We start from the raw sequence: 22,427 nt of genomic DNA, 5'->3' as shown, positions 1-22,427 counted from the left end.
TCCCCATGCCCCAGTTCCAGCCAGTTTCTTTGCCACGTCTGCCAGGCCTGTGGCTCCTACGTGCAGAGGGCCTTGCGATCTCAGCTTGCTTCCACCAGCCCTCCTCGAAGGAAGTATTCCTAACTTTATCCCAGTCCAGTGGCGTGGCTTACAGATGATGAATGTAGGCCCATGATACACATTGCTTGGATCCCCTCCCCTGTGAGCTTCCTGTTACCTGAATGACGTCTAAACTCATTCCAACTTGAAGATTCTGCCCAGTTCACCCACCAGAAACTTCTAAGGCAGTCATTGGAACCTGATCAGATGTCTAACATACGGCATCATTACAGGGACCTCTCTTGGGCTGGTCTATAATTTCCCCATTCTCTTTGCCTGCCTGAAGTTTCCTTTAGTATGTAGACAGTTTGCCCTAAAGTCTCAAAACAGTAAAGCTCATCATAGATCAGAGTAGTGGGGGAAATCACAGAGTCAGAGTCCTGGAAATAGCCATGCTCATTCAGGGTGAGATGCAGAGGCAATTTCTCTGGTGACAGGCTCATTATCAGCATGGGCAATCAATGGAAAGGTAGGCAGAGGCCTGAACAGGTGTCTTAAAAAATAAAAACACATGTGCCCACTAAACCTGTGTGGAGATTTTCGGCACTGTTAGTAAAGAGAGAAATGAAAATCAGAAACAGGACGATTTAGTATTTTATACTCGTTCAGTAGGCACACATACAAAATCTGCAAATCTCATTTCTGGAAGGGATGTGGACATATAGGTCCTCTCAATTTTTGCTGCTGGATTGAGCTTGATGCAGTTTCTTTGGGAAGCAGGTGGGCATTATTTCCTAAAACGCAATGCTTACATACCTTTTAACATTTGCAATTCCACTTGGAACTACTTGAGAGACATGCAAGAATGTTCCTAGCTTCCCTGTTTAGAAGAGAAAACCTAGAAATGATTGAATGCAAATCACCTGGAGAGTAGACTAATCAATTGCTGTGTATTCCCACAATAGAATAATTTTCTACAATCCAAACCAGTATACTCCAGTGACAGATGAAACTGTGGATGAATCCTAGCAAGGTAGTGTAAATGAAAAATCCCCAAGGATTATACATGGCATGATGCCTGATATACAAAATTTTAAATAACATAAATAATATTGTTTATGTCTGTGTGAATATGGGCGGGGTCACAGAGCAAAATCATATCAATATATATTGTTAATCCATCATTACCCCAGCCTCTTTGGGTTAACCCCATATTTTTCTATGATATATTGATATGTTGATATGGTTTGGCTCTGTGTCCCCACCCAAATTCATATATGTATATTATAAAATTATAATATATGTATAGCAAGTCCTCCTTATAGCCGTCCTCCCCTCCAGACTGGTGTCCTCTTCACTCCCGCCAGCACCAGGGGCCCACACTGGTTGGCTCCAATGGTGCCATGTCTGCAATCTGCCAGCCAGCCCCAGGGGCTTGGCAGAGCTGCACCATCCTTGCAGGTGGGGGTTGTTGTGTAAGTTATTTTTGTACACGTTCACGTGTGTATTCTAAAGCCTCATCCCTTCTCCCTCAGCCCCACCATATAATTGTACAGAATATTTCTATTGAATTTGAGACGGTCCTTTCCTTGGCTTTATATACATTAAACAGATGTGAATCTTAAAAAGATAGATAGATAGATAGATAGATAGATAGATAGATAGATAGATAGATGATAGATAGATATAGACAGATGATAGATAGATATGGTTTGGCTCTGTGTTCCTACCCAAATCTCATGTCGAATTGTAATTCCCAGGATTGGAGGAGGGGCCTGGTGGGAGGTGATTGAATCATGGGGGTGGACTTCCGCCTTGCTATACTTGTGATAGTTCTCGCGAGACCTGGTTGTTTGAAAGTGTGAGGCACCTCCCTCTTCATTCTCTTACTCTTGCTCCAGCCATGTAGGATGTGCTGGCTTCCCCTTCACCTTCTGCCATGACTGTAATTTTACTAAGACCTCCTTCAGCCATGCTCCCGTTACAGCCTGCAGAACTGTGAGCCAATTAAACTTCTTCTCTTTATAAATTACTCAGTCTCAGGTAGTTCTTTATAGCAATGTGAGAACAGACTAATACATATATGTTTGTGTGTAGGAGTATACGTGTGTATACATACATACCTATTTCCACCTTTTTTCCAAAACATTTCCATATTTTGTGAGAGTACATAAAAATGATATCAAAGTATATAAAAGTTTAAAAAAAAAGAGGCAAGATGGACATGGAATACTAGCCAGGGTACTTCAGAGCGACAGAATCAATAGGATATATCTATATACAGATAGATGAGAGGGGATTTATTAGGGGAATTGTCTCACACAATTGTGGAGGCTGAGAAGTCCCAGGACAGGTCAATTGCAGAATGAAGATCCTGAGATGCTGGTCGTGTAGCTCAGTCCAAGTCCAGAGGCCTCAGAACCAGGGAAGCTGATGGGTGTAACTTTCATTCTGAGGCCGAAGGCCTGACAACCCAGTGTGGCTGCTGGTGTAAGACCGGGAGTTGAAAGGCCAGGGGGTCAGATTTCTGTTGTCCAAGGCAGAGGATGAGCATATTCCAGCTCCAGGAGATGGAATGACACATTGGCCTTTGAAAAATTTTTGTTCTCGCCAGGTTCCTAGTAGATTACATGGTGCCTGCCCACATTAAAGGCAGATCTTTACCTAGTCCACGCTGACCCACATGATAATCTCCTCTGGAAAAAACCTCATAAACACACCCAAGATAATTATTTACCATTTTTCGAGATATTTCTTAATCCAATCAAGTTGATATCTAAAATTAACCATCACACATGATATTCAGAATGTTGATCACCTTGAGTGAGGAGAGAAAGGGAGATAGGAGCAACCATGGTCTGCTCAGTATGGGCTGCTGTCAGGATATCAAGGTCCTGGGTTTTGTTTGGGGTAGTGGGTACACTAGGGCTTAATACACAATTATAATAACTAGCTAAACAAAACTAGCTGACTGTGTCAAAACAATGATGAGTGCATGCCATGACCCAATGTTATTATTAACTATTTCCTGGGCACCTGATGTGGTTTGGATATGTGTCCCTGCCTAAAGCTCATGTTGAATTATAATACTCAGTATTGGAGGAGGGCCTGGTGGGAGGTGATTAAATCATGGGGACATATTTCCCCTTTATATTCCTATGATGTGCGTGAGTTCTCATGAGATCTGGTTGTTTAAAACCGTGCAGCGCCTCCCCATTCTCTCTCTCTCTCCTGCTCTGTCATGTAAGGATGTGTTGGCTTTTTCTTTGCCTTGTGCCATGATTGAAAGTTTCCCGAGGCCTCCTCAGTCATGCTACCTATACAGCCTAAAAAACTGTGAGCCAGTTAAACCTCTTTTCTTTATAAATTACCTAGACTTAAGTAGTTCTTTATAGCAATGCGACAATGAATTAATACAGCATCTGAAATCCATAGAAAAAATAGTAAATCAGAATAAAAACTAAAGAATAATGAGCAAACAAAGCTCAAACTCAATTCTTGTTACTGTGAAAATTGAATTGCATAATATATATAAATGGTACACCACGGTGCCGGACTCCTGCTGGGAATCTTTCTTCTGGAGAGCGTAAAATAAACTTGTCTCTTACATGTCCTTGGTCATCTTGAGGCTAACGGGGGTTCTGGTACGAAGCCACTCATAGCAGTGCCATCAGGGTTCCAGGCAGAGGCATGGGTGTGGGAACAAGACTCCTATCCTGGAATTAAATGAGACAGATCCGGAATCTGCAGGATAGGACTCAGGACAGGTCTAAGCAATTATCCGGAAGCAAGCCTAGGAACAGGGAGTCATAGTCAGGCAGGAATGAACACATGATAGGCACTGGAGCCTTGAGGGGAGAGGGGTGAGGAGTGAGTCACTTGAGAGGGGGGTACTAAAGCCAGGTAGGGTGTGACAGGGTATAAGCCCAGAGCACACGCATCCAGGTGGGCAGCTGGGGCCTGAGACTTCACCTCCATTCTGCTAGGTAGTACTATGTGTCCTGCAGTGAATTCATTCCCTCTGTGCCCCTCAGTTTCATTTCCCATAAATATAAAACATAGTATAAATATGAAATATACAAAACCATGTAATTTGTATATTTCAAAGAAAATATTATAAATGAATATTATAATATGGAAATTTCCTCATTAGGTTGCCGTCAGCATTAAAAGAGTTAACACTTGCCAGGTGCAGTGTTTCACACCTGTAATCCCAGCACTTTGGGAGGTGGAGGTGAGTAGATCACCTGAGTTTGGCAGTTCGAGACCAGCCTGACCGATATGGTGAAACCGTGTCTCTACTAAAAATACAAAAATTAGTCGGCTGGTGGTGGCGCACACCTGTAATCCCAGCTACTCAGTAGGCTAAGGCAGGGGAATCGCTTAAACCCGGGAGGCGGAGGTTGCAGTGAGCCGAGATCATGCCACTGCACTCTAGCCTGACCCACAGAGGGAGACCCTGTCTCAACAACAAAAAAAAGAGTTAACACTTGTGAAGCCCTTACATAGTGCAGGCACTATATAGAGGGAGTGCTAAATACATTTTAAAGGTTTTGTATTATCGGAATTACTATAAACTCTAAGCCATTCTTTTATGGAACGCCCTTCCAGCAGTTTTGGATCATGTGTTTATTGGCACATGAGAATGTCTAGCCCCAGATCTGACCCACTGCTAACGTTTCCCTGGGTAACAGACTCCTCTCTGCTTTCCTAGGGTATTGTTTAGGGCAGAAAATGAAGTGCTACTGAGATTAGTGTTCAGATCTAAGCTCTATCACTCACTTGCTCTGTGATCTCTGACAGCTTACTTCACTACTCCGAGCTTTAGCTTCTATCTTCATGGCAAAAACAATACAATATAGTTTAAGATTTTCTGTAAAGATGTTAGGTAATACAGGCAGTCTTCACCTTGCAAGGTAATGTAAGACCATAAATCTGACTGTGCAAGCAGTCTTAATTTAAATCAATGGAAAAGTTATGATTGGTTCATGACATATGAACATTTTTGTCAAAACATTCAAAACTTTCTTACTGTCACTTATAGACGTATGAGAAAATAACACTTAGTAAAACCAATATTATTTAGTAAACTGCACTTTAAAATATCAGAAACATGGAGAATTATAAGGTTTTATTTATTTGTTAGAAACCTGCCAAGAGCCTTTGAACAGTGTTTGCTTTCTTTTCATCCCTTATGATACAGAGCAAGCATCTTTTCCATGCCTTGGCAGATAGCCATCCTCCTTTCCAAGATTGGATCAACTTCCAATATTTTGTCCTTAGTGCTTGCCATGTTGTGAAACATCTCTGAGAGTCCTTTTAGTGGGAGATCTTTTGCCAGCCTTCCTTCCTCCAGGAAATGACGTCCTTTATTTGCCATTGATGTCGACTATCCTCTGTCCCTGAGCTCCCCGACTGCACATCTGGAGTCTCTCGAAGGCTGAGTGTTCACGTTCCCTCAGTCAGCTATTTTTTCTACAACGCGATTTACATTTTATTCAGTTTCACTTCCAGCATTATCACTTTCCATTTCCTTGCTGCACTTTTATCTTTGTTGGCCAATTCCCTCTTTTGAATATCAACGTTGCATATAGGAAAATAAAAAATAGTACCAAGCCCATTGGTAAAATATCATGCCAGTTTATCCTGGGGGACAAGAGACGATATAACTACATGCTTTCCTGTCTGTGCATTGCAGAGTTTGTCTCCAGAACAACAACAACAACAGCGAAAAAAAAGCCTATGTGTCAATTTTCAGACCAAACCATAGGCAATTAGAAAGGCTTTACCTGGCAGGCCTCGGGGGAATGTTTTCCTCCCTACATCTGCACAGTCAGTGCTTTGCAGACCCTGTAGGGAGTTGCAGTCAAGGTGTCACGCCCACTGGGCAGCCATTTTCTTATGCATTTTTGCACTGCCAGCCCAGATGATTTCATCCCTAGGTCTGTTTATCTAAGGTCCTCGCTGAGGTCTCCTTATAGAGATGCGGAGGAGGGGGAAATCCTGAAGACACTTTTGCCCATTCTAACTCACTACCCAGTGTTTTTCCACTCCAAATCCTCCCTCATCTTGCCTCCTAGCCTCTGGGTCAGCAAAACTATAGGAGCCATTTGTTTGGAGATCCTTTAACTGTGAAAATGATGTCCCAAAATGTCTATGCTGACCCACGACTGAAACACCGTTCCATGGGAGACAACAGAACAGAGGGGAGTCAGCACTTTTTCTGGTTCAGCCTTTTGCTTATGCCATTGCAGTAAGTGATTAAAGCCTTGATTATGAATTCTATTTTGGCTTGTTGCCTTGTATCAGCTACTCAGGCACCTGGCTACTCAGCTATGTCTCCAGCTAGACTAGCTCCTGACAAGTGTGACCTGAATAACAGGTGTTCAGCGCCAAACCACTGGCAGACTTTGCAAGAAGTGAACTGATTGGTCACTGATCATGATGCACATCTAGTATTTATGTAGGGATGTGTGAACTGAAGAGCTAACAGTGAAGTCAAAGTCATTTTGTTGGAGGGACAAATATTATATCAGCCATAGTAAATGGAATCTATGCATGTCAGGATCGAGCAAAATGAGGACTGCCTTTCTGTGTAATTGCTTGATGTTAGTACCAAGCACACAGAAGGAATTCAATGCAATTCTGCTCTTCCCCTTACCCCAAATTCCTTAGGTACACCTCTGCCCATTCTATAATGAAGCCTCCATATCAGCCTGCATTCCAGGTGGCTAATGTGTCAGATGGACACCCAAGGAGCATTACGGCCTTAACACAAGCATGAGCTCACCCCAGATGCAGTGTTGGGCCCCAGACAGACCTTCACAGTCAGCTCTGTTCCATCATATACTCAGACATCAATTTTAACTAGTTCAGTGTCCATCACTCACCCACACTTACGACTTTCTGACCTGGTTCCCCTAAGGTGCGGTGCTATTCTGGTGACCCACAGGGAACATCCTGGTGAGTTGGTGCCTTGACGAGGAGCTCTGTCTCCTGCACTAACACTGCACACATTCATTCCTGTTCTCCCCATGGAGATTTTAAATGATGCACTACCTATTATTTGAATGATTCATTGATGTCACTGTGTCATTGATTGATGTGTTCATCTGTTCATTTTCAAATACATACTATTAATACTATTAATAGTATTTAATTAATTAATACTTTTAACCATCTAATATGTGTTGGGAACCATGCTTTGTAATTTACTGAACAGATTTTGGACAGGTTTCTTTATCTTTCCATTTCTACAAGTGTACAACAGGACAATACTAGAACCTTCCACCAGGAATGTGAGGAAGGCACAGGCCACGTATGGGATGTGCTGGGAACTGCTCCTGGCTATTGGGAGGTGTCAGCCATTGTTGCTGATCCTGCGGGGGTCAGCCTCTGCCCGCAGCCCCCTCACATTCTGATATTCCTCTGTAAGCTCCGTTTTTGGATTCCTAGGGCAAATTGTGTTTGATGGTGTCTACAGTGAGCAGAACTGACACACAAATCTCTGAATTTGAAAGAGATGTTTTAAAATTGCATTTGAAGTCATTGCTGAGCATCAATATTTCACCCTGAAAGGAAACTGAAGCATTTTCTGTCTATGTTCAGAGAAAGCTAGGACATCCTTCTCTTTCACCTGACTTCTGTAACTGTGGTCCTCAGCAAGGATCAATCTCTGAGGCGAGAAAGCACAAATCATTTGCTTCAATTAAGGCAAACAGAGTGCAGGCTGCCAAGCAGGGCTCCAGAGCCTTGAAAGGGATCCTTTCAGGAGCTGCTAATCACAGCCTGCCCAGCTGCTGGCAGCTCCTCTGCAGGAGGCCCAGATCGATGCCGCTCTCCAGAACTGCTAAGGAGAGACAGCCTGGACAGCTCCTCCAGTCACCACCACCACAGCCGCTGTCACTGCAGCAGCCAAAGTGAGTTCACATTAGTCTACGGCAGTTTATTGAAGGTGCAGCGCATGGACTGCATGGGAAAATGCCCACTGTCCCTAATGGGAATGTGGCTGCTGTGCAGAGGGAACAATGTGTCCTGGGGCCACTGATTTGGTAAAGGATGGATTTCTCCCTCTCTGCCTTCACATTGTCTTCACAGACTCAGCTTTTTTCAATAAGAAAGAAAAACAGTCTGTCCAGAAACCTTGGTGTAGAGAAATGTGTGAATGTCGGGTGATATATCACAGGCTTTTCAGACTGTCAGAACAAAAGGAGAATGTAGAAGATATTATTTTTGGTCTTTTATTTATATACATTTATGGGGTACAAGGTGCAATTTTGTTACATACATAGATTGCTTGGTAGTGAAGTTAGGGCTTTTAGGGTATCCATCACCCAAACGATGTGCATTTGACCCATTAAGTAATTTCTCATCAACCACCCTCCCCCTATCCCCTCACCCTTCCAAGTCTCCATTCTCCATTGTCTGTCTATTTCTTTTATTATTATTATTATTATACTTTAAGTTCCAGGGTAAATGTGCACAACATGCAGGTTTGTTACATAGGTATACATGTGCCATGTTAGTTTGTTACACCCATTAACTCGTCATTTACATTAGGTATTTCTCCTAATGCTATCCCTCCCCCTGCCCCTTACCCTATGACAGGCCCCGGGGCGTGATGTTCCCCGCCCTGTGTCCAAGTGATCTCATTGTTCATTTCCAATCTATGAGTGAGAACATGTGGTTTTTGGTTTTCTGTCCTTGTGATAGTTTGCTCAGAATGATGGTTTTCAGTTGGATCCATGTCCCTGCAAAGGACATGAACTCATCCTTTTTTATGACTGTATAGTATTCCATGATGTATATGTGCCACATTTTCTTAATCCAGTCTGTCACTGATGGACATTTGGGCTGGTTCCAAGTCTTTGCTATTGTGAATAGTGCCACAATAAACATGTGTGTGCATGTGTCTTTATAATAGCATGATTTATAATCCTTTGGCTCTCTATTTCTTAATTTTAGAGATGAGCAAATTGTGGCCAGAGAGAAGCGTCTTAAGGACTCCTTTCCCCCAAGAGACCAGAATAGAATAAGGATGTTTATTTTGGGGCAAGCTCTGCTGAAGATGCTCTGTGGGAGGTTAGTTATGTTGGAGGCAGAAGCAAATGTTGGTACCTAAAACAACAGGCAGAAAATCTTGTGTTGCACACACTTACAGAAGTTTCTTTAGGCAAATGCACATTTTGAATCTCTGAGAAAGGATTAATTACATATTACTTCATAAACTTAACTTTCCAAGGAATTTTTTTTCCAAGTACTTCCTATTGGGAAACACCTGATTCAGTGAGGTCACCAGGCTCAGACATTGGCTCGCACCGTGATAAACCTTTTGCTGGTTGACCATTGATTTACTTTTAAGGGTAAATGACTTCAGTATCTAAGTCTTTTTTTTTTTTTTTGTAAAATGAATATAAAATAACCAATTTTGAGTTGTTTTGATAAAGAATTAATTTTTAAAATGTGTAAAAAAGGAACAATGCAATGTAAAAAGGAATGATTTCACCAAATGGTGCCAGAACAACTGGACATCCACAGGCAAAAAAAAAAAAAAAAAAAAAAAAAAAAAAATCTAGACACATACTTTATACCTTTCATAAAAATTAACTCAAAATGGGTCATAGACCTAAATGTAAAACACAAAACTATAAAACTCCTCGAAGAGAACGTAGGAGAAAATCCAAACGATCTTGGGTATGGTGATAACTTTTTTTCATGATTCATGAAAGAAAAAATTGATAACTGGCGTTTCTTAACACTAAAACTTCTGCTCTATGATAGGCCCTGTCAACACAGTAGAGAGACCACAGGCTTTGAGAAAATATTTGTAAACCACATATCTGATAAAGAACTTATGTCCAAAATTCTTTAAAAAAACTCTTAAAACTCAACAGTAAGAAAGAAAATAATCCATTAAAAAAAAGAGAAAAGGTCTGAACAGACACCTCACCAAAGAAGACATACAAATGGGAAATAAGCATTTGAAAAAATACTTAACACCATATACCATTAAGTAATTGCAAATTTAACAACAATGAGATATCACTATACACCCAATAAATGGCTAAAATGTTAACACAACAGCAAATGCTGGTGTGGCTGTGGAGCAAAAGAAACTTTCATTTGTTCCTGGTACAAATGCAAAATGGTATGGTCACTCTGGAGGATGGTTTGGCAGTTTCTTACAAAACAAAACATACTCTTACCATATGATCCAGAAATCATGCTCTTTGGTGTTAATCCAAAGGAACTGAAAACTTACATCCATGCTAAAATCTTGACAGAAATGTTTAAACCAGCTTTCTTCATAATTGCCAAAACTTGGAAGCCATCAAAACGCCCTTTGGTAGATGAATGGATAAACTGTGGTGCATCCACACAAGGAAATTTTATTTAGTGCTAAAATGAAATGAGCAATCCTGCAGTGGAAAAACAAGGAGGAATCTTAAATGTGTATCATTAACTATAAGAATTCAAGCTTAAAAGCCTACATAAGATCAGTGCTTGCTAGGGGTTCAGAAGAAGGAATGAATAGATGGAACATAGGAAATTTTTAGGGCATTGAAACTTTTCTGTATGATTCTGTAATGGTTGATACATGTCATTATGCATTTATCAAAACCCATAGAATCTACAACACAAATAGTGAGCCCTGGTGTAAACTATGGACTTTGGTTTATAAGAATATATCAGTATTAGTCCACCAGTAGCAAATGTGCTAAAGTAATGCAATGTTAACAATAGGAAAAATTGTGGGGTGGGGGAGGAGGGAGAAGATATATGGGAACTCTACTTATTCTGCTCAATTTTTCCGCAAGTCTGCTCCAAAAAATAAAGTTTATTAATTAAAACACAAAAAGGAAACAAAAAATGTGTGTAAAGCATGTAATGCATTGGCAGGTGTCCAGAAATGTGTTGCTCCTTTAAATGAATGAAGTAACTTCTCCCATGCCCCAGATCCTGCAAGGAGTTCCCTCTCATTTTATTTTACCATATGGGTGGCCAGAATGCAGCTCTGCCTCAAGGATTCCAGGAAAAATAACAAGCTAAAAGGAGTGTTAAAAGGGTGTAATCCCCTTTAAGTCCTGAAACATGGAAGAAATCAGACCTTTAGGTAGGACACACTTGTCTGCTAAGTCATTTTGTGCGTAGTTATTGGTTTGTCATTTCTGACTTCTTCTGAGCACATATTATGTCTATACTAAGAACTTCACTGTTAAGCTTTCCAGCATGAAAAATTTCTTTGATCCTTGGCTCATTGTAGGGCTGTGTCATTTTGACTCATATCACTGGTTTCTGACTAGCAAAAATGGTGCTGATAAAAGTGACAAATTCTGCTTTCACTTGAAATGAACTGTTTTGTCACCCAGCAGAGGACAAGTTATGGAACTTATTAAAGACCATGGGGGAAGCCCCAGTTTCAATATGACACATTCAATCCATAGTTCAACTTCTCCTCCCTTGAAAGAGCCCAGAGACAAGATCAAACAAATGTAAAAAAATGATATTTAAATATCCTCAAAAGTGCTAAAGAACAGAACAGAGTGCCGTCAATAAGCTATACATTTTGAGAATTTCTGTGACTTTTGATTTTGTTGGGGAGCTACCTGGGACCCAGTTGTCAAATGAGGTTCACACAAATCAGTTTCCCAGTGTTGGTCTCTGGGACTAATGTCAGGCATGCAGACAACCAGAAGGATCAAACAAAGGCAAGAGCAGTTTGGGACATCAAGGGAGGTTCCTCACATCCTCCCTTCCTCCTTTGGACATGCACCTGTGGACCACAATAGTAGATGAGGTCTCTAGGTGAGGTTTTCAGGATACCTCCCACAGCAGGAGGAGGATGTGAGTAATGAACCATCTCCAGGTCATCTCACAGACAACTGTGTGCCTATGAGACATTGTCTAGGAGCCAGGTCTCAGGTCATCTGCGTGTATTTACTCTAGGTTATCCGTTAGCTGTGTACTGGGAACATCCTGCTATGGGCATGCTATAGATAAGTACTCTTTCCCCTTGCAAATGTTTTCCCAGAGATACAGTTGCCAAGGAGATTGGACTGGATGGTATGCTGTCATCTATTCCTTCCCAAGGGCATCCCTCCCACAAAGGGATGAGTGGATCACAGGCCTGCTGACTCCCTCGTGGTGCCTTGGGACAGAAAAAAACTGATCAAGGTTGATCTTCCAGAATAAGCCAACAGTGTCCTACTAACCCACTCAGGAAATGTGGGACAAAGACCAGCTTTTTGAATAGTGGACAAAAACACCTTCAAATTCATAGCAGCAAGAGTGTGCCTCAGCACGGTTACTCAAAAAGGCAGAGATGGATATTGCTCTAGGCTTGCTTGTGTTCTCCTAAAATTCATATGTTGAATTGAATTTCATCACCCAAAGTGATGGCACTTGCAGATGGGCCTTTGGGAACTAATTATGTTGAGATGAGGTTGTGAGGGTCTTGCCCTCATGATGAGGCTAAAACCCTTATACAAAGAGTCACCAGAGAGCTTGCTTTCTCTCAATCTCTACCATGTGTGGACACAGGGAGAAGGCAACCATCTGCAAACCAGAAAGAGAACCCTTATGGAGGAACCAAATCAGCCTGCACCTTGATCTTTGACTTTCCTGCCTCCAGAACTGTGGGAAATGAAGTTCTATTGCTTAAACCAGCCAGCCTTTGGTTGTTCATGATGGTAGCTGGAGCTGACTAGCACAAATATGAATTTTCAACCTGCAAGAAGCTCTCATACCCACTTTTCTTGCTACATAATGTGAGATTTATAGAGTGTGGCACCCAGATAACGAGAACAGGCAGCTATGAAGAATGAAAATAACTAGAATGTTGAAAGCAAGAAAGAATACTTGTTATTCCAATCTGTGATTTATAAAATTAGGAAAACCATAGAGTTTAATGAACTTTGCAGAAAAATGAAATAATGATTTAGGACAGTTTTTTGTAAACATCAGCCCATGGATGGAACTCAGGGGTACTTTTTGTGTATCCCTTAAGTGTATGTGGATAAATGTAATATATTGGGCATGGTATCCATTTGAAAGGAGCTCCAAAGTAAGAGAACAGAGGACACAGAAAAGAAGTAATAAAGCAAAAAATAAAAAATTAAAAAATGCCTACTAAAGAAACAGATGAGTTCATGTCAGAAGGGTTCATTTAGAGACCACTGGAATATATTGAAGGGAATCACATACATAGATATATCTTAAATCAGGAGAATTTCAGAATTCTAAAAGTAAAAAGAAAATCCCAAAAGTTTCTAATTCAAAACAAAAAAATGTCACCAAGCAACATGAAAAATGTCAGTATCTCCAGCCTTACCATCCTTAGCACCAAATGCCTTAGGGCAACAGATCAATACTCAAATTTCTGAAGAAGGCTGGATTTTAATCCTAAAATTTCATGTCCATCCAAGTTATTGTTCACTGGTGACATCAGAAGAAAATATTTTAGGATTAGCAGAACTCAAACACTATTAGCTGCCGTTTATGATTTCTGAAATTAATTACTCAAGCAAGTACTCCAAAGAACTGATGGAAGAATTATGATAACATGTTCAAGAAAAGTGGAAAGTGATGTATACAAAATACACTGGTGGTCAATGAAGCAGTTGATAAGAGTAATAATTTGGGGAGTAACTGCTTAAAGGTGGCAGAATGAAGAGAGCAAGGAAAGCCCTTAGTGGCCATGTTTTCCTGTCCAGCAGACTTTGCTTCCATGTGTTTTCTCTGGGTCCCCTTTTGGGGACGGGGGAAATTAGAGTGCTTCTGGGAGGCTTGCCCTGGATTCTGACTGCTCCCTGTTTTTCTCCAGGAAATAGCCCATGTCTCACCTTCCATCCCGCTGTTGGCAGGTGCCGTAACAATAGAGAGAGCTGCTTTTCTAGTGTTTGGCTGCTTCTTGGAGTTTCCTGCTCATCTTTTTGTGGGATGAAGATGCCTACTGAGTGACAAAGACACTCTGATGATAGCACATTATTAATAATTCCAACCATGACTCCTCTCAATTGATCTCCTGTCCACAACTTCCTTAATTACAACTTTTACTAGGTAAGGTTCTCAGAGAAAGCAAAAGGGAACAGTTTTCACTTGCACTGGTCAATGTCCTGTTGGCAGAAGTGATTTATTATGAAAATTTCCAATGGAAATGTCTCCTGCTGTGCAATGCATCACCCCATGCTGGCATGAAACTCTGCAGTTAAAAAAAAAAAAAAATCTGTTGTAAGAGGTGCCTTGACTGGCTCCCCATGGGTAAATTGATGAACTGGTGCTGCAGTCATAAGACTGGGGATGGCTGTGATTCCGATGTGGAGTCAACAGTTTCCCATAAAGTGCTTGGTATGTGTCATCATTAGCTGTATACATTTGATTACATGAGCTTATTTAGGCTTCCAAAGAACTACATGTTGTAAATTTTACTACTTTCATTTTATCACTCATACCATAAAGGCATGGCATGGGGAGTGTTACTCCCCTCCTTTACCTTCTCTCACTGTAATTTTCCCAGGACCACATACCTTCAAACACTGGTGAAGATAAGATTTAGATACTGGTCTCAATTCTATTCTAACATATGGATGTAGCCTTAGGCAGCAACGTAGAATTTCTTTTCCCCAGATTCTTGTCAGGGAACATAATCTCAAACTCTTTGTCATGTATTTCCTACGTAGAGGTTAAGTGTCCATATTCACAGATGATAGTCTGAAGACTCTCAGTTTGCCCATTCCTCCAGGTACCCTCATTTGACTCTTGGATTAAGTCAGACCACTAGGGGGTGGCATGCTTGGGAAATGGTGAACCGGGCCCTCTGCCAAACTAGACTGTCTTACTTGCATTTTTGGTTTGTGTCCTCTGGTAGCATTGTGTATAATTTACTTACTGAATGGCATGGAACTTGCTGCTATATTTTCAGTTGCAAAATTGTGGAAGGTGTTGTTTGCTACATCACATAACATTCAATTTATGAGTTTCCAGCAGGCAGTTGGAGGATTGGGTCTAGAAGCTGGCAGTGTGTAAGAGATGGGGAAGGGTGCACTCAGAAATACTTGGGTTGAGGTATCTCTTTGCAATTGTTGAGGAACAGGAGGTGGTGCCAAGTAGAGCTGAGGTCTTGAAGAAAAGTGGATACTGGAGAGAAATCAGGGAATGCAACCAGTCACAGGTGAAAAAATAAAGACTGGGCTCTGAAATTGATGCAAGGTTGAAGTGATGACAGATGCATGGGTCTTTAAGTTTGAAAGCCTGAATTCCACTCAAAGGACTTAAATTTTCTGAGCATCAGTTTTCCTGCTATAATATGGGGATAGAACTCCAACATACAGGATAGTTTTGAGGATTAAATGAGAGTATTCATGCAAAGTGCCTGAAATAATAATTATGACATAAGCAAAGCTAAAAAACATAAGGAAAAAAATCATACGCAAGACCACACCCATATGGCTGGGTACCAGAGCAGAAAATCTAAATGTATGCCTGCCTTTGAAGAGTCTCCTTCTACCTTTCTTTCTCTCTGGACTGGGGCACCTATATGTTCTGAAATGTAGTAGGGTCAGAAAATGGCTCTAGGTGCAGCGAGAAGGGTGGCAGGACCAACCACTCATACACATTATCTCTACTCGTTGTTCCACTGCACCTTACTACCTTCCCTCACATGAGGTAATTTTGGGAGAGCAATCATAGAACCCCACTGCTCATGTGCTGAAGTACACAAGCCTGGAAGGAATGGCTGCATGGAGTAAAATACTGAAATTGGAAAAGAAACATTTGTCTTCCTGTGGGAGGTAGCCCCTGGCACTGTTCTTCCTCCAATTACTTCCTCTCCTTGGATTCTCTCTACTGTTCATGCTTTTCTCCACTTAATTCTTCTTACTTCATAAGCTGGTACAGGTACAATGACATTCATTTAAATAATTAAATACCTCTTCTATGTTACAGTTTCCATTTACTGCCTCAGAAATCAGACTCTACTAATTCATTGCAGAAGAAAATGTAATTAATTGTTTGGACTTAATTTTAGTTATGAGAGATCTACTGCCAAAATGAGACCCTACAGAACATAATGCGTGAGGAGAGAGAGTAAACGTTAATGTGCTCTCTCCTCTGTGTCTCAAAAGAACTCTAGTTTGGTAATTGCCTACTCTGTAACAGGAACTGTGCAGGGAATTTCATACACATGATCTCAATTTTTGGTCCCAGCCTTTTGTGAAGCTGAAGCAGTTGTTATCACTTCTATTTTCTAGATGAGGAAACAGGATCACAAAAGTCAAATAATTAGAAAGTGGAGAAATCAAGATTTGAAGGCAGATCTCTTTGATTTTAAAAGATATTCATTTCTATTATGATTGTCAAAAATAATATGAATACAAAAGCCTGTGATGGTATGACAATCTTATGACAAATAACACATGTTTATGAATGATAGGATAACTGTAGGGCTCTGGGGGGTTGGCAAAACATGAACAATGTAGCCTCTGCCATCCAGATAATGTTTTTGATTGATTATGTTCATTCCGTGCTTTAAGAAGAACACTAAGCTCAACAATAGGATTTATGAAACTCCATAATCACTTTAGAGAAATGAGGTGTTGCAGTTTGAGGAACTTGGATCCTGATGTTAGCCTTAGGTGGAATAAGAGCGATGAGCCATCTCCAGTGGAGGTGTGAAAAGGTATGACCCATTCTGCCTGTGTGGGAGCAGGTTGCTGCATATGGATAAGTGTGTGAGGAGGTTTGTGTATATGGGTGTCAGCGCGAGGAGGTCTGTGTACACCGATGTGAGCGCGAGGAGGTCTGTGTACACGGGTGTGAGCGCGAGGAGGTCTGTGTACATGGGTGTGAGCGCGAGGAGGTCTGTGTACACAGGTGTGAGCGCGAGGAGGTCTGTGTATATGGGTGTGAGCCTGAGGAGGTCTGTGTATATGGGTGTGAGTGTGAGGAGGTCTGTGTATATGGGTGTGAGTGTGAGGAGGTCTGTGTATATGAGTGTGAGTGTGAGGAGGTCTGTGTATATATATTGGAGTGTGAGGAGGTCTGTGTATATGTGTTTATGTAGCTCTTTCTATATGGTTTTGTATGTCATAGGCACCCCACTCTGGTGGTGAGATGATCAGAGACTTTCAAAACTAAAGCATCATCTACTTCAATGTGTATCTTGCTTGAGAGGTTCAAAATACAAGCTTTTGGAAAATTGGCTAGCAATAAACATAACAATTGCAACTTTTTATTACATACTAGGAGGCAGATCCCTACATCCCTTATTACTGATTCCCTCCACATTGAATTTAGGGTAAGAGCATATTTAACTTGCTGGCATTCAAACTCAAGAATGTTTAACTTGAAACTTGTGCTCTTTCCTTCTGCCCTGCTGAGCCAAGCACTTTGTCCTTGGGGTACCCATCCAAATCCTGGAAGAGAGTTAAAGTTTACTTAGACATAAGCAGAGGCCCTGCCCCACCAACAGGCTCCTACAGCAATTGTGCATGTCATGTTGCCTGACATGCATTAGGTAACTTCTGTATACAGGGAGCAGGTGGGTGAAGGAGGAGGGTGGGAGTTGCTTGCATCATAGATGATCTTATGGATGGGGATGTACTATAGTTTTCCAGTGTGTCAAATACTAACTGCTGTTGATGCAAAGGCAAGGCACTGGCTGCAAAGAAAAGATGAAAAGATTCAACGCTCTGGAAGCTGAGTGCTTCCTCTTGCTGGACAGACAGGAGCCTTGGCCTCTCTGCGGGTATCCTTCGCATATTGTCATTGGAAGCAAGGCTGGTGTGAAGCCCATTTGCAGCTCAGGCCCCTGGTAGGGCAGACCTGCAAGTAGTGGGGGCATCATAGCTCCCACTGGGATGGCCTCAGATTGCTGGAGTGGATGCTCAATAAATTTAGTAAGTTCAAAAAAGACTCATTAAGCTCTAAGGAATGATTGCTGTTGGGAAACCTGGAAGAGATGACTGCACCTTATCCGTGGCATCCCTTTTTCCACCCTCTGGGCAAGGCTCAAGTTCTCCTGGAGTGTCTCCTGTCCAGGCCCTTCATCAAGCCCGCTCCTGCTTGGTTGTCTTCCTCACTTCTGTGCTCTCCATCTGAGCCTGTCTTCTGACTCTGGGTTCCAGCGCTTGTCCAATCTCTTCCATCTGCGTCCCGCCTGCTGCCAGCAACTTTCTTTGCTGCTGGATTAATTCCCATTTCTATTGTCTCAGTGACCTCAGGCAGGCCGGCAATTCAGTGTGGTAAAGAGTTTGAGGACTTTTTCTTTCTTTTTTTGGTTCTTCTGTGGGAACAAGAACACGCGTATGCACAAACGAATTATTTTTTACAATTCACGGAATTAGAAAACAGCTGCAAGGATGATTCCGGGATTAGGAATAATGATATGCATTTGTTGGAGTAGAGAGGTCATCTTAATATGTGCAGGGTGCCTGACTCGGTGTCCAAAGCCAAGTGCTCATTATAGTCTTGTCCTACGACCTTGGGGACGCTGAGAGCACTTACCTGCTCTCTTCCTCGGCTACTTTTCTTCAGAGCCAGACGAGCCCGTGGGTTTATCCCCAGCAGTCCTGGGGGCTCAGACACTATCTCATTCTTTCCTTTTTCTGAGAGTTGTATTTCTTTTAGTTGTCTTTTCTGGTGTCTTGCTCTTCCCAAACCCTCTGAACTCTGTCCTTGAGTTACTGCCAAACAGATTGTCAGAACAAGATGCTTGTTGGCCCAGTCCCCTTTTTTGGAGGTGCTGCCCAAGTACACTTGAGTCTTTTCTTTCCTGAACTACCATGACTTTCAAATGGATTCAGTCCAAAGTTAGCATGTGATGAAGACACATTTGCAGGCCACAGTTTTTCACCTAGTTAGTTAACAAGGCTGAGAACTCAATCTACTGCCTTTTAACAAGTCATCAAGCAGAAAGCACAGGGGGTTTGCTGTAATCAGGTTTGGATCATGAGTCTGTGCTGCTGACTCATGATCCAGAAGCAGAAGCTGCAGGAGCCCCCTTTCACATGCTGTCTTTCTCTGACTCCACAGCAGCCCAGCCTGCCAAGTGAGGCTGCACACCTAGGGCAGCTAGTCCTGGCTTCCCTGTTGCAGTCTTAGCTGTTTTTGACCAGTTTTCTTCCCTTGCACATGTCTTCTAGAGCTGCGCTGTCTGTGCTGTGTGGTATGGCCTATTAACTCCCACAGCCCCATTCCCAGCCTACACTCAGGACTGACTACACTCTTTCTTCCTCTAAAACTAGTTTCTTTCCTTCTCTCCTGCTCAAAGAAACTGCAAGCTCTTATAGTAACTGAACTCTTATTGAATTCAGAGTAAAAGTGCTAGGATGTAAAGTTACTCTCTAATATCAAAAGCAGTGAGGCACATAGACATCAAGGAGCTCTATAACAAAAAAAAAAAAAAAAAAAAAAAAAAAAAAAAAGAGAATCCGACTCAGTTTGTGATAGGGGACAAAACAAAAATAGAAAATTTATTTTTAGGAACTCAATTATCTTCCTCCAAAATTCATGTGCTGAAGTCTGAACTCCCAAAGTGACAGTGTGTGGAGATAGGGCTTTTAGAGTGGTAGTTTAGGTTACATGAGGTCATAAGGTGGGGCCTTAATCTAATAGGACTGATGTCGTTCCGAGAGAAAGAGCCATCACGAGCATGCATGCGTGGAGGAAAGGCCGTATGAGGACACAGCGAGTGGATGGTATCTGCAAGCCAAGGAAAGAGGCCTCGGGAGAAGCCAACGCTGCCCACACCTGGGGCTTGGATCTCCAGTGTCTAGAACTGTCAGAAATAAATTTCTGCCATTTAAAACACCTAGTCTGTGATATTTTCTAAAGGCAGCCTATGAAAACTAATACAGATATCAACTTCTAGAAGGATCTTTGAGCAGGATATGGACCCTGAGTAGGATAGGGAAACAACTTAACATCAGAGGTTACTAAGAGATGTTTTCTGACACATGGTAGACCCTAAGTATTTGAGGGACGGATGGGAGGATGGGCATTTGGATGGAGGAATGAATTAGTTGGACATTGATTGTCCTAACAAGAAGAAGGATGTCTCCAAGGATCATACAAGACACTCTCCCATATAAAAGTGTGTGGCACATTTCTAATTAGCACAGTACCTGACACATTAATGAGAATCAATAAAGTTGGGCATAATCTGAACAGAATCTTTTTTAATCCTTGGATGTATGTAGGTATGTGTTTTTGTATTTTTCAAAGACCAGCACTGGCTCTGGCTTACCGAAATAAAATTAAACAAGTCTGAGTCACCTGACCATTCCCCATGGGTTTTCTTCAGGATGTTTTTTCAAAGAAAACTCTTCAACTGAAAGAAGTAGGTTACATTTCACGAGCTTTAAGTGAACACTAAAGTCAGTCAGTGTCAAGGCCCTCTAAGACTAATCCAGGAAGCTGTAGGCACTTGGGCAGAAATCACATTTCCGATGTGGGAAGCTGTGGCAGTCAGCAGCATGTGTGATGCAAATCATGGGGGACATGGGGAAACTGATTCAGCTTTCGGCAGAAAGTGCCTCCGACTGCACATCTGGGGGTGGAGAAAGTGCATGTGGAGGGATCTGGCAGAAGAAGTCCTGGACTTCAATCCCCAACCTTTACTTGTCTCTTAGCAGATGATTCTCCTTGAGAGGAGTATTAAAACTCCATCATTAAACCCCCAAATTGGAATTAACATAAAGTAATCCTGTGGCATGTGTCCATTTGTGTTTTCTGCATTGGTGTTAGGAAAGCTGAAATGACATACTCCCACTTGTATTGCTTTGGGAAGAGTGGCAGAATTGAAATAAACTACCACTATTTAACCTTTAAAATGAGGCAATTTGTAACAGGTGAAGGGAGGGAGGAAAGAACATGGACTTTGGAGGCAGAGCTGTGCTCCAGTGCTAAATGCTAGTGTGGCTTGTTCCAGCACCTTCAGGGAAGTTGTCAAATCACCCCAAGCCTCAATTTTTACATCTGCAAAAATGGAAACATGGCTTTGTTTCCAGTAACATAGTAAATGAGCTACTGCAAAATATCTCCTGTTCACAACACATAAATATGCTGGATAAAATCTAATGACAAAACCAAAACCAAAATCCATGGCCGGGTTCAAGGGAAAGAAAGAGAAGTTTAGGTGCCAGAAATAAAGTCCTTTAAAACCAGACTTGAGAGTTGGAGACCTAGTGCTATTGAATTATGAGGGGCCAGGAGTAGGAAGAGAATGTGGGATATATAGGACTAGGGGCTTGGCCTTCCAGCCTTGTAACAGGAAAGTGAGATGCATTAAAAAACTGGGTGCCCACCATGGCTGCAGTAGGGAGACATGTCTACAATGACCCCAAGTGTACCTGGTGGGGATTAAAATGAAAGTAGGAAAATAGGAATTTTAGACACAGACACACACACATACACCAATCCTGGAAAATTAAAAAGCCACAACAAAACAGCATTCTATATTATTAAAGGTACACAAACATGCAGTAAAGGAACAAAATATCCAAAAAGTAAACACACCCCTTCAGGTAACTCTAGAAAGGGTGAATAAGTTGGGTGATGAAACTCATCTGTGTATGTAACATTCCATTTTTTCAAAGGAAAAAGAAAAGGAAGTTAAGAAAGAAGAAATGAATGAAAGGAGAAAGACAGGAAGAAAAGGAATGATCTAAAGTAAATATAGTAAGATGTTAATATTTTTAAAATCTAGGTTGTTTGAGTAGGAATTTTTAAAAATTATTTTTGATATTTTTTTCTATAAGTAAAAATATCTCATATTAAAAGACAAAAAGAGATGAAACTACCTATTTTTGAAAATACTTATTTTTGTAATTATTATGATTATGTGTTTTATATGTAATATACATCATGTAATGAGATATATGTATATCACACTGGATATTAATATTATAAATATATACTTAGAAGATATATATCATTTACACCAAGTATATCAGTGTATAAAAAGTATGGTTTTTTCATCCTGTAATTATTTCCACAAAGGTTAATTTTTTACCCAGATTTATCTCTTTCTTTCAAGGATTCGAACTACTGCAGCTTTTGTAAGTTCTTAAAAAGATACCAGAAATGAACTAGACAGGGTTTGCTAGCGTTGGCAGGTCCTCCAGTGTGGGGCAGGACCACTGGTCACCAAGGAATAGCAGCTCTGGGCTGGCTGCCTGGCCTGAAACCCAGTCCTACTGCCTGTTAGCTCTATGGCTTCTGGCAAGTCTCTTCACTTCTCCACACTTTAGTTTTGCATGTGTAAAATCGCTGTGTGATGGTATTTACCTCAAAGATTGTTATAAAGATTAAATTAATATATTAAACTTCGAACATGGCCTGGCACATAGTAAATACTATCTACATATTATTGGTAATTTTAATTTTATTTA

Source organism: Macaca thibetana, chromosome 3 (assembly GCF_024542745.1).
Source record: "Macaca thibetana thibetana isolate TM-01 chromosome 3, ASM2454274v1, whole genome shotgun sequence".
NCBI classification, from domain to species: Eukaryota; Metazoa; Chordata; class Mammalia; order Primates; family Cercopithecidae; genus Macaca; species Macaca thibetana.
The sequence above is the reverse complement of the archived record's forward strand: the minus strand, read 5'-3'. Positions refer to the sequence as shown.